The sequence below is a fragment of the Sphaerodactylus townsendi genome, linkage group LG09 (genome assembly GCF_021028975.2).
Source record: "Sphaerodactylus townsendi isolate TG3544 linkage group LG09, MPM_Stown_v2.3, whole genome shotgun sequence".
NCBI classification, from domain to species: Eukaryota; Metazoa; Chordata; class Lepidosauria; order Squamata; family Sphaerodactylidae; genus Sphaerodactylus; species Sphaerodactylus townsendi.
This window is the reverse complement of record NC_059433.1, coordinates 69695611-69708330: the sequence shown is the minus strand read 5'-3', so window position 1 is coordinate 69708330 and position 12720 is coordinate 69695611. Positions and strand designations below refer to the sequence as shown.

The 12720-nt window shown below is 45.1% G+C and overlaps 1 protein-coding gene across 1 annotated transcript in view; it reads right to left on the bottom strand.

Annotated features, from left to right (window-relative positions):
• ZFAT (zinc finger and AT-hook domain containing) overlaps positions 1-12125 on the bottom strand; it is a 193224-nt gene extending 181099 nt beyond the window's left edge. Inside the window, 1 exon segment of the mRNA XM_048508580.1 lies at positions 11964-12125. The gene's annotated coding sequence lies outside the window, so the exon portion shown is untranslated.
• Positions 12126-12720: the final 595 nt, after the last annotated feature.

The following is a 12720-nucleotide window of genomic DNA, read 5'->3' as shown; positions in this document are numbered from 1 at the left end:
GAACACGGCCATTCAGCCCGGAAACCCCACAGCACCCTACTTATTGCCAAGTTTTTTAAAAAACGGAGATGCCGGTCATTCACTATGCAAAACAGATGTTCTACCATGGAGACATGGGCTGCTCTTGTGTTCAAGAGCATATGTGCAGCTACCAGTGGCTAACTCCAGTGACAGACCCTCCACTGGTCATGGCAGATGAAGTATTCTACAAATAATTTAAGGCAGTGGTAAATTTGTAGCAAATGCTGCCAAGATGCAACGTGATTCTTTCTTCAAACCCTGCCATGAACGCACTATTTAAGCAAAGCCCTTGCAAAACCTCCCAGTTTCTAGAGAGGTGGTATACAGCTTTTTTTCTAAATTACTATTATGACTTAGATTTATTCCCTGCCCTTTACACCAATCTTAGGGCAGGTTACAATAAAAACCATAATAAAATCCCATACAATAGTAAAACCAATATAAAACCAGTCCTAGGACCTTAAAACGCTCTAGACTAAAATTTCTACACCCAAGCACTTCAAAAAGTGAGAGGAATGTATGAGAAATCTCGGGTCCGCCACACCCCGCATCCCTGTAGGTGGGAGTCAGCCAAATCACTAAATCAATCTTGCTCATTACCAGACCTTGTTATCCTCACAGCGTTCATTTATACTTTCCTCTTCAGTGTGAAAGTTTAGATAGTAAATTCCTTGGATCAGAAACCTATCTGCTAAAAAAAAACACTACATACATGACACACCAAATAAATAATACCTTTAAAACACTGCATATTATTTTAACTGTGCTGAAATCTCTCCCCCCCGCCTCCCCACCCCAAGACTGACAAAGAGGTTTCCAAGAGAGGAACATCTGCACAGACTGCCTTGCGCTCAGCACCACCATGCGTGTACCAGCACTGAATGATCCATCAGGGAAGATCTAAACGCTCAATTATACAAGAATGGTATAAAGGTCTTCATGGTTAATTAGAAAGCTTAAAAGCACAAACATCACTTCAAGTTGTTAAAAGGTTCTGATGACCTTTACTCTGCCGTCCTTCAGCCAAAGCCTTATCCCACGGCTTTTTTTCACACCATCTCGTCCCAGTAATTTAGAAGAACCCAAATACTGTGCTTAGAAACAACTGAGATACATCTCAATTCTGAGATTAGGTGTGCACGTGGCTGTCAGGGACAGGGTCTTCTCATTCGTGGCACCAAAGCTGTACAATTCTCTCCCCAGAGAAACTCACCCATCCCTTTCTATGACCATCCTCTGCCAGTGGAGAGTTCTGTCTCATTTGGCATTCCTTCAACAATTACTCCTTCTTAATCAACTTTTTTATGTTTTTATGTGAATTTTAACTGGTTTGTGTGTACATTAACTCTGTTTTTTTCAACTTTTTAAGTAGTTTTAATGATGTACGTTTGAGCGAGGGCTGATTTTTAATGGTTTTCTAATGCAAGTTTTACCACGTATGTTTTAAATCGTTAGCCTCCGTGGTGGCCCTTTTGAGGGCAGACAGGCAGGATATAAATTTTGAAAATAAATAAATACTTAATACATTTCATTGGTCTCTCAATTAGATTAGCGAACCAAATAAAAAGTCTGATGGGACATCGAAGAGTTTCAAATTACTTCTTGGCCACCATGAGCTTCCAAGGATGCCTTTGCCCTGGGCATGACAAATCCCAGATGCCACGTAGCCACGATGACTAGAAATTTAACTGTGGTGTTTTAGTATTTGTGGTGACCCACAAATATACAGATATACAAACCTTGTCAGTTTTTCTTCACAACAGTACCAAGACATTCAAGCCAAAATGTTAAATCTTAATATTCAAGGGACTCCTAGAGGCAAATACATTCCTTCCTGCTATGCAAGGAATGCATTTGCTGCTAGGAGTCCCTTCTCTCATTCTTACGTCAAGCATATGCCCTTCTCTCATTATGAGAGCCAGTGCGGTGTGGTGGTTAAGAGCAGGTAGATTCTAATCTGGAGAACAGGGTTTGATCCCCCACTCCTCCACCTGAGTGGCAGAGGCTTATCTGGTGAACCAGATGTGTTTCTGCACTCCTGCATTCCTGCTGGGTGACCTTGGGCTAGTCACAGTTCTTTGGAACGCTCTCAGCCCCACCCACCTCATAAGGTGTCTGTTGTGGGCAGAGGAAGGGAAGGGAGCTTGTAGGCCACCTTGAGTCTCCTTACAGGAGAGAAAGGGGGGAATATAAATCCAAACTCTTCATTCTCACGTCAAGGGTTAAAAAGATACTTGCTGCTTAACACTATTGTGAGACTAATGTTCGGCTTCCATAGCGATGCCCTGGATAATATGATGCTGCACTTTGGAGGCTGCACTCAATGCTCACTCTGACTTCAACACAGAATAGCTAGTTGACTGAATGAGATAACACTGTGTGTATATATACATATATACTCAATATACTCAATATATGCACATACATACAATATATATACACATATACACACACAAGCATGTGCGCATATATATACACACAAACATACATGTATATATGTATAAACCTCTGTCACGTTAGAGCAGAGATAGGGTTAAGGACAGCAGTACGCAGAATTTAACAGAAACTACAAGTTTAATAACCGATGACCATCCTATAAACAAACATTACACAGTTGCTCAATCCATGCCTCTTTGTCCAAACCTACAGGTATGTGGTTCTGTCGTACAACTCCTCTTGTTTGAAAAAGCTACATTAAGACTCAGTGCATACATGAACCTTCCAGTAAGAAGCAATATCTGCATAAGAGCTGGCCAAAAGTTATTTATCTGTCATGAGAGGAACCAGATGAAAGTGTGTAAGCCAAGCCGTTGAAGAACTCACACAGGCTTGAAAAATAGTCAAGAAGTTAAGTCAACCACATTTGTTCAACTCGCTTATCACCGAAATGCCTCGTCCAATTGACCTCAAGTATTTAGAAAACCTTTTAGCACTGGAAGAAGTGTTAATGAAGGTTCAGGGAACAATCCCATAAACTTTAACTGCATTCACATGAATTCAGAACTCTAGATGAACAAGAATAGGGAATGGGGATAAGGGATTTGCTACCATACGGACTGCATCCAGATTTTGTTCCAAAAAATAGGTCTTCCCCTCCAAAAGAAATCCAGATCATGTAAATCATGTAGTAATACCTTGGTTTATTTTTATGAGCCCTCGTGGACTACATTTCATTGCTCGCGTATCTAAAAACATCACTGAAGTCTTACAGAAAGAAATTGCCATCTTCTGTTAACTTAACAGCAGTGGTGTACTTGAAAGGAATGGCACCAGGGGGCAAGGGCTGATTGCGCCCCCCCCTCCACCCACTGAAGCGGCCGGCACAGAAGGTGATGAGTGGGGTGGGCAGGCAGGCAAGCAGTGGTGGGCGGTCAAATGCGCCCACCACATGACCCAGGGTAGTGGCCTTAAGCCCCCTCATGCCCCCCTCCCCCAGGCATGCTATTGCTTAACAGAAGCTCTCTGAATAGAGATAGGCTTGCCATTTGTGTGCCCGCACTGGGTTAAACCACCACCCTTCGGTCTGTTCCCCTGCCCTTGAGAAACTGGTATGAGAGAAGGATGAGAGGAGAGACGGAAAATTATCTCCACAGTAGGAAGAACTTCCAGACCATCAGGGCTGTTCGACAGTGGAATTCACTGCCTCGGAGTGCTGTCGAGTCTCTTTCTTCAGAGGTCTTTAAACAGAGGCTAGATAAACATATATTGGGAGCGCTTTGATTGTATGTTCCTGCACTGCAGGGGTTTGGACCTGATGGCCCTTGGGGTCTCTTTCAACTCTATGATTCTATGTCACCATGATCTTTATCACAGAGATCTTGGGAAATGCCTAGAAGGGGATATCACATCCTCCTCAAACTCCACCCTTCCCAAGTACCACCCTCAAAAGCTCCAGGCTTTTGCCAAGGCAATGCCATCAACCCCCCCAAAGAGAGAAGCCTACTCCCATAAAGGCTCAAACAGTAGAGAGGGCAAATACAGGAAATGCATCTTCACATGGCAGCTTTCCCTTCCCTTTCATTCTTTTTCCACTGAAACCAATGCAAAGCATTGGACAACCTCATGTTCACAGAATATTTTTTGTTTCAAAACAAAGAGTGAGCACTGGAGGTATTAAATTTAGAAACCAAGCATTTCCATTATTCAAAGGTGATACTGATCTCTCAATACGTTACTACAGAAGCGACAAAGAAATAAAGCGCGTATTTACATATCAATAAGGTTTACGCTATTAATGAAGACCCAGCTTTCCTTTCATTGCCCTAAACGGTATTCCAGAAGACACAGCTTTGAAGAGTGCACTACCATCTGTTGGGCTATAATGGGAACTCTAGCCGTGCATGTGACCCTGCCCAGCAGCGAGCACACAACAAAGGCTCACCTGCAGAACTGGACTCTGGAAATACTCAGGAAAACCAGAGAAGGAGCTCAAATGGAAATGAGAAGTGATAAATAAGAGAGGCCAAGATAGTGGGGCGATAGGACTTGGAAATTTGCCTTACCCGCTTCAGCATCCAAATAATTCCGCTGGGGCAGCGATTCCCAACCTTTTTTTAACTTGGGCACACCTTGGCATTCTATTTCCCTAAAATTGTACCCCCCCCCCCAATTAGCAAAACTCATTACATATTTTTGGCATACTGCCAAATTCTCTGCCTAAAAAAAGCCCAAAATATTCTGAGAGACCCGTCTCATCCAGCACACTCTCTTTTTGAACTGTTACCATCCGACAGACGATACAGGTCTATCAAAACTAGGACAAAGAGGCTTGGAGACAGCTTCTACTGTGGCTATGCTAAACTCTGCGGCTTCGTGCTGATGTGTTTGGGGCTGTGTAGGGATGGGTGGAGGAAGGGGAAAGTGAGGATGGGGTATGAGTCTGAAATTGTGTGCATCGAGGAATGCTGTTGTAAATTTCGTTGTGCGTGCACAATGACAATAAAATGCTTATGCTTAAATTCTCTGGTCCATACCCTTGGGGGTACATGCACCCCAGGTTGGAAACCACAGCTGTAGGGGATGGGAAGTCATGTCAGGTATTCCAGTAAGGAAGACTTCTGTGCTCAGGCTAGAAGACTTTCCCTAAGCAAGCTTCGAAGGACTATTTACCTTTCTAGTTCTTACTCGATGCCATTTGGAGTCCCAAGAAGCTCCAATCCAGTCACTTTGCATCTTAAACTCTCAGGTGTGCCTCCAAAGCAAAAAAAAGGGTCCAAGTACGGCAAAAGTTTGCAGTGCACAACCAATCAATACAGAAAATTCTAAGCTGACGCCATAATGCAGCTCTCAAATATGTGCCTCTCAGTTGCACAGTCTCCAGACACATGCCTATGGATTTGTTTGGGAGGAAAAGCAGATTAAGATGCACTGATATAAACATTTATTGCAAGCAATGCCAATGTCTGGAATTTGCTCAGCCAAGTCTTGCAGTGAAAGAATTCCTTGAAGCAGCCGAAGCTGGAAGAATGTCCTGAAGTACTCTGAAGGGCTCTGGGGAATGTTTCACACTGGAACAAGTGCAAACACTCCTTCTAGTAAAGAGCAAGCACCAAGGAGGAGGGAGGGCAAAAGGCATGAAAGATTCTCTCCGCTCCTCAGAGGAGAACTGCGGGAGAAGATCCCTCCACACTGCTTGTCCTGTCCAGAGGGAGAAAAGTCCACCGCATGACCATGAGCTTCTCTTTATAGACTGTGGCAGGCAATTTTAGAAAATCCAGCGTCTATATTTGCATTCCACTTTTTCAGGCTAGCTGCTCCGCAGAACAGCCAACAGCAGTGATAAAATCTAATAATCAGAACTAAAATAGCAAAACCAATTTCGGGAGATCAGAAGCCAAACACAAAAGGCACCAATTTAGTCAAACTATGTCTTTAAACAGCTGCTTGAACCCACTGAAACCAAGTAGGGTTCAAATGTCTTCTGCATAGTCATGATGTAGGTATAAAGCAAACATATCCCTCAGGACAATATTCCCGAACTCTGCGGCCGCCAACGAGACTCAACCTGGCACTAATGCTCGCTATATATACCTTCTGAGAATGGAACTGAGCAGTAAGATAGCAAGAAGTGATTCTTAAGGTACCCCAGACCTAGACGGGTTGAGGCTTTAGGGAACAAGACTAGCCCAGTGAACAGGGCAAAATGGAAAGTAAATGGCAGCTAGCTCAGCTATTTTTTAAAAAAAATTTAAATCACTTTGGACGTGTTCCATGGGGCCTTGTTGTACCAATGACTGGACCAGCGGAAGTTCCCAATCACTCTTGGAAGGTAGACCTACATATAGGACCTTGCAATAATCCAATCTGAGAGTCAACTGGGGCCTGATCTTTCTTGCCCAGGAAAGAACACAGCCAAGATTTGTCTGCCAGCTGTGATAACCATTTCTCACCACCATCTGGACCACTTGGGACACCCCTGAACGGAGAACTTCAAATCTGCAGGAATCAAAACCATGTCCTAAATAGGTTGAATGCTTATTTCCCAAGCAGGTTTTTCTCCTGATTATCAAGACTTAAGTCTTGTAAAGACCAAGCATCTACTCTTTGTCAATCTGGCTTTGGATGCCAATTACCATGTCTGCTACTTTCCTCCTCTCTGACTGAAAATAAGCAGGGTGTCATATTCACACTGAAATGACCTCTCCAAGAGGTAGTAGACAAGATGGAAGCTTGAAGAATGCCACAAGGCACAGGGTTCAGGGTGGGTGTAGTTGCCCAGAGCCACATTCCAAGATCTAATCACCATGAACGATCAGAACTATCACAAAACGGTCCCTCTCCAAACCCATCCCATAGACAGGATAGAAGGAAGCTGTTGAGAGGCCCAGAAGAATCAAAGAGACTCTGTGAGCCCTTCCATTACTTGAAAAAGATCTGTGGAAGCATCCGTTGCAGCCTCCGTCTCAAACACAGTTAAAAGTTATACTGGGAAAGATTAGCCCCCAACACATTGCAGAAATACTTGGGAGTTCTTCACAGTGGGGTGGATCCAACCATCCTTTAAGTGGCTCTTAAACTGGAAGAAAGGCTTCACACTTGAGCCAAGAGGAGAAGTGGGGTACTAATCTTCTAATAAATGAATGAATAAATTTTGGTGAGTGGAGTGGTAGGCTCCATTCCAGTGTGAACGGTATTACAGTGAAGTCCTGCTGTGTAGCTGTGACCTTGATGGTTCCAGGCTAGCCTGATCTCATAAGATCTCAGAAGCTTAAGCAGGGTCAGTCCTGGTTAGAAGTTGGATGGGTTACTTCCAAGGACTACTGGACTACAAGAGTGACCTCGGGCTAATCACAGTTCTTCAGAGCTCTCTCAGCCCCACCTACCTCGCAGGGTGTTTGTTGTGGGGAGGAAGGGAAAGGAGATTGTCAGCCCTTTGATTCTCCTTACAGGAGAGAAGGGGGGGGGATAAAAATCCAGATCTGGGGATCATGATGTGGATGCAGACAATGACAAACCACCTTTGAACATCTCTTGCTTTGAAAACCCTACGGCATAGGTGTCAAACTCGCAGCCCTCCCAATGTTATGGACGACAGTTCCCAGGGAATGATGGGAACTGTAGTTCATAACATCTGGAGGGCTGCGAGTTTGATACCTTTGCCCTACAGGGTCACCATAAGTCAACTGCAACTTTGAGAGCGCACACGCACACTATAGTGTATTACCAAAAGACTCAACAACTGATCAGCAAAATTAAAGCAAATTAAAGCAAGTTATGCAAATAAAAACAAAATACAAGTTGTGCCAGGCTGATGTCACATGCTGAGAAGTGCCACAACACTGGATAACTGACTCCTGATGGTGTCCCAACTTCTAAAATGAAACCTTTATTGACTTAAAAACATTCTATCATAATTTTTAAAAAATCCAAATAAAAATGAGACATCTGGAAATCTTGTAACCTCACAGAGCTTAAAAAAACTTCACACCTAAACATGTAATATAAGGACAACGATCCGCCAGAAATAGTGACACACGTCTTTCCTAGGAAAGGTTACCAAAACTACCAAAGACTGTACAGCGAGAGGAAGTGTGAGCTAGACCTTCATCGTCAGCAAACAAGCTGTATTCTAAAGGCAAGAGGCACCCCCTCTAATTCAATGAATCCCACTGTATATGCCATGACTGAATTACCAGTGAGCCGTGAGGAAAAAAAGCCATTAAAGAATTAAGGCACCTCCAAGTCCTAGTTACGTACTTGCCCTCCCACCCCATGCACGATTCACACATTTGTATAATGGAGCATTTACCTGCAGTCCAAACTTTTGCAGATATTCTTTATATCTGCTAAATATCTACGCTGTACCTCAGATTTAGCGATCTCATACGATCTTATCACATACATGAGGACACCAACTGTACCAAATAGGAGGCTCCTCGCCGACAGAATCTTTGAGGGAAATAAGTTTCCTTATTCCATGGGCAAACGGGGAAATGCTGCACATGGGAGAGAAAGGAAGTCTCCTACCATTGCACAACTATTGCTTAATGCTCTTGAGCAGTCCACAAGCATCCTGAAATATACAAGAATCATACTTGCTCAGTTTTCAAAAGGAACGTGCAGAAACATGCACACTAAAAGCAGGATATTGTATGCGCTGGAACGCTGCCCATCAAGAAAATAAATACAAGGGAAAGGAGGTTTAGCCCACTTGATGCAAAGAGGCTGTACAGAGTTGGAGTGTTCGTTTGAAAGACTGACCTCTGCAAATCCACTGAGGTCAATAAGATTTGGAACGATTTGCTAAGTGTGGCTTGCAACTGGTCCTACTTTTTCACACACACATACAAAAAAAAGCATACTGCTTTAATTTAACCCTGATCACTGCAAATCAATGGCATCTCTGACTTTGTTTTAACCACTCTCCGTCGAGGTTCAGTCTCCATCATGTCATCACATAGACGAGAAAAGCATCAAGAGCGTGCATTACTTCAAGCCACTTGGTGCTCCAATAACCCAAATTGTTAAAGGAAAAAAAGAGCACACACCTCTCTGCGCAGTCACACCTTTTTACCAGCAGCCAAGCCAGAAAGGAAAGATTAACCATTTGTCGAGGATCGCTGCCAAGCCAGAATAATTATAACAGGACTGAGAGAAATCCACTCCTCAGGTATAAGAGGCCACACCAGAAAGCTATAACACAGCTTTATATAGCAACTGAACCAGTTCATCATTTGCAGATTTTCACCCAAGTCAACCAAAGGCTCAAGCCTCGTGAGGAGGCAAACAGCGAGGAGGAAGAATGATTTGACCTGGAAGGGGAGGAGGGAATACACAGAAGTTTACTTTTCATTAGCTCGGGGAAGTTCGCAATCACCAGCCCTCTTTCCTGCCGTCCTGAAAAATAGGACAGGGAGGAATCAGCGTGCTGAGATCTGTGGCAGGTGCGATCAAGACCACACCACGCCAGGCGATCAACTGTCAGCACACACGAATCCGTCCCTTGCAAATCAATGCATCTCTCTTTCAAAAAAAAAAGTTCCACGCTCATTTTCAGCAACTGTCTCTCAAGGGACACACCGGGGATTTCTCCAGGAAGACAGTTCTTTATTTCTCTTTTTGCAGTGTGGGAAAGCCTTTCTAATAAACACAAAATTATAAAGGGGGGGGGGGAGAGAACAGGTCGGTTTCTTTGCAAAGAAACACTCAACTTTGCATAAGGGAAAGAAGGGGCAGCATCCACCCCTACTTTCTTTGAACAGTTTCTGTCGCTCAGCCTTCAGAGGAGTTCAGGGCAGCTCACAGGCAATTAAGCAATGTAAACAACTTAGATCTCAAGATCCCTGGATGTCAGATTGGACATGCCTAAGTGCATCATACTGCAATGAAGAAGTTTCCATAAACTACCGTTTTTACTCTGGGCCGTAATGCTGTAATCAGCAGTCAGTCTGTCTCCAGAAATCTACCGTCAGCAGAAAATTTGGAAAACAGAACCCACGGCTTTCGTTGGAGGGCTTTCACCTCACCCTCCTGAACCAGCCTTATTTCCTCCCAACACATTCTGCAGCCCCTGTCCGGGACACACAACTTGCAGCGCAATCCTAAAGAGCGTTACTCCAGGTTAAGCCCATTGGAATTAACAGGTTTAGGCAGGAGTGACTCTCAAACTGCACTGTTTTTATTTTCCATCTCTTGCTACCACACGCTGCATGTTGTTTTTTAAAGCTTCATTCCATAACGTATTTTTCACCATCTCCTCCAACAGCGTTTGGCTATTCTATTCCATCAACTCTGAGAGTAGCAACTGAATAGAAAAGGGAAGACAAATGCTTCACGATGCTTTTCCTTAAAGGGAAAAGTGCCCTGTGGAAGCACCAGGTCATTCCTGAACGATGGGGTGGTGTCACAACATGACATTGACCCAAACAGACTAAGTTTACAGGGGTGGTTTGCCACTGCCTTCCCCAGTCAACTATAGGTTTACAGGGGTGGTTTGCCACTGCCTTCCCCAGTCAACTATATTTCACCTGCATCAAGCTGGGTACTCATTTTACTGACCTCAGAAGGATGGAAGGCTGAGTCAACCTTGAGCCAGGTACCTGAAACCGACTTCCGTCAGGATTGAACTCAGGTTGTGGACAGATCTTTTCTGGTGGAGATGGAGGGAAATATTCTCAGTAGCATTCATCTCCAACACAACTTGCTTCCAGGTAGAGGGGGCAACGAAGAAGAGTACTTGCCTTTCCTTTGCACATGCAATAATTTGCTCTTAAGCGCAGAAAAGTGTCTAAAGAAAAATCTGTTGATACGACCCATCTGATTAAACTAGAATATGCCAATTCAGCACCCCTGCTCCTGAAGGCTAGCTACTGGTTAGAGGGATTTCCACAAAACTGGACAGATGATGTGGCCAAAGAAGTCAATTTCAACCTTCGTCCAATGCAAGGTTAGATGCCAGAGGGACCGTGGCGGTTTACAACTCCAAGTTGTTACCCACAAAATTATCCAGGGGCTAGTAAGTGTCTTAAAAGGGAACACTTCTCAAACAAATGTAACTTCGAGTTTTCTTCTCAAACAGCCGTTCCTTTCAGCACCCTTACTTCTGAGCCTGTGAAAAGTTTTCCACCCTAAAGGAAATCCAAGCAAAATAGGAAGCTGTCTTCTTTCATCACCACTCAAGGTTATCAGAAAAAACGATCACGTCGACCACGCACAAGGACGCACGAGGTCGTCCTCCGTAACAGAACTTTACAAACAGAAAACTTTCTTCTTGTACTTCCTCAAACCGGGGGTGGGGGGGTGCTACCAAGTGACCGACCCCCATGCCGAGTGCATGAAAACACAAGTTTAAGAGCTCTTTCCATAAGAAATAGGTGTGGGAGCATAGGAAAAACAGGAAGGAGAAATACAGGCACACTCCAGCAGGGGAACTTGGCACATTATAAGGGGGGGGGGCTATATCTCCATTATTGGGGGTGTTAGGGTGAAGAGACCCCATAAGACATCTGAAAGCACCAGAGGACACTCATAGGACATCTGAAAGCACCAATTTGAGAACTCTTGGAAAGGACAATTTGAGAGCTCTTGGAAAGGGGGGGACTCCAACAAAGATCACCATAAAGCACAACTACTGAGAAGGGGGGGCGCATGTCGGGGTCACTCCAATTTAGAATGGGAAGGTCCAAGAGAGAGAAAAGTTGTTATCTAAGAGCGGAGGGAGGTTATAAGAGGGTGGGGGGGCTACTTATTGAATTTGTCAAGGGAGGAATGAGGCCATATCAATCTGGGGGGATGACAGGAGAGAAGATGCCACTTCAAAGAGGTGGGGGAAAGGGGCTTGACCCCCCCCCTCCACAGACCCAGAAGTTTAACTTCCCTCCAGGAAACTCAAAAGTAACTCAAAGCGAAGAAGGGCAACGATTCCCCCTCGGACCCACCCTAGAAATGAGCCCCCCAGGTGAGAAGGGGGCGTGGCCAGGGCGCTTCCCCTTGCCCGCCCGTACCTGGTGCGCTGGGGGTGGGGGAGAAGAACCCCCTCACAGTCTCGCACATGCGCACTCGTGCTCCTCCCCCCCTCCCTTCCCGAGGCCGCTGCCGTCGCCGCTCCGGCCGTTTCCGCCGCTTCTCCTCGCCTCGAGTTTGACCTTTTCCGCGTCTTCTTCTCCTTCTTCTTCCCCTGACCCCGCCCTTTCGTTCGCGACACGCTAACGTCACAGCCCTAGCAACCAATCCCCGCCCTCCGTCCGCCCTTCCTCTCCCCTCCCCTCCGAGGTCTCGCGCTCGCACGCCGGTTAGAAAACGAGGGGGAAAGGGGGCGGGGAGAAATATGAAACCTGGTCGCGCGGCAGCCAATCGGAGACAGAGGGAGAACCGCACGAGCAGCACTTAACCGGTTAGGGAGGCGCGGCTTGCAAGCGGTTTTCTGATTGGAGGAGAGGAGGCGGGGCGGAGTTAAGGGAAAAGTTGGGCGAAAGGGAGCACGTGGTTTGGTGGGGGGTGGGAAAGGGATGCTGGTCGCGCTTGCAAAAAGAAATAGTATGTATACATTTTCTAAAAGGAGAGTTTTGCAAGGCGGTGCCTGTGCCTTTGGCGGGGAAAGAACAGCTGGGGCGTTGTATAAGCAAGCAATGGTTGTAAAAGTTGCATGCACTGACCTTTAGAAGAGTGTGTGCGCTTGCAAAAATAATGCATGCATTTTTTTTTCAAACGAAAGTTTTGCGAGCGTATACATTGGGTTTCTTGAAGTGTCGGAGGAGGTGT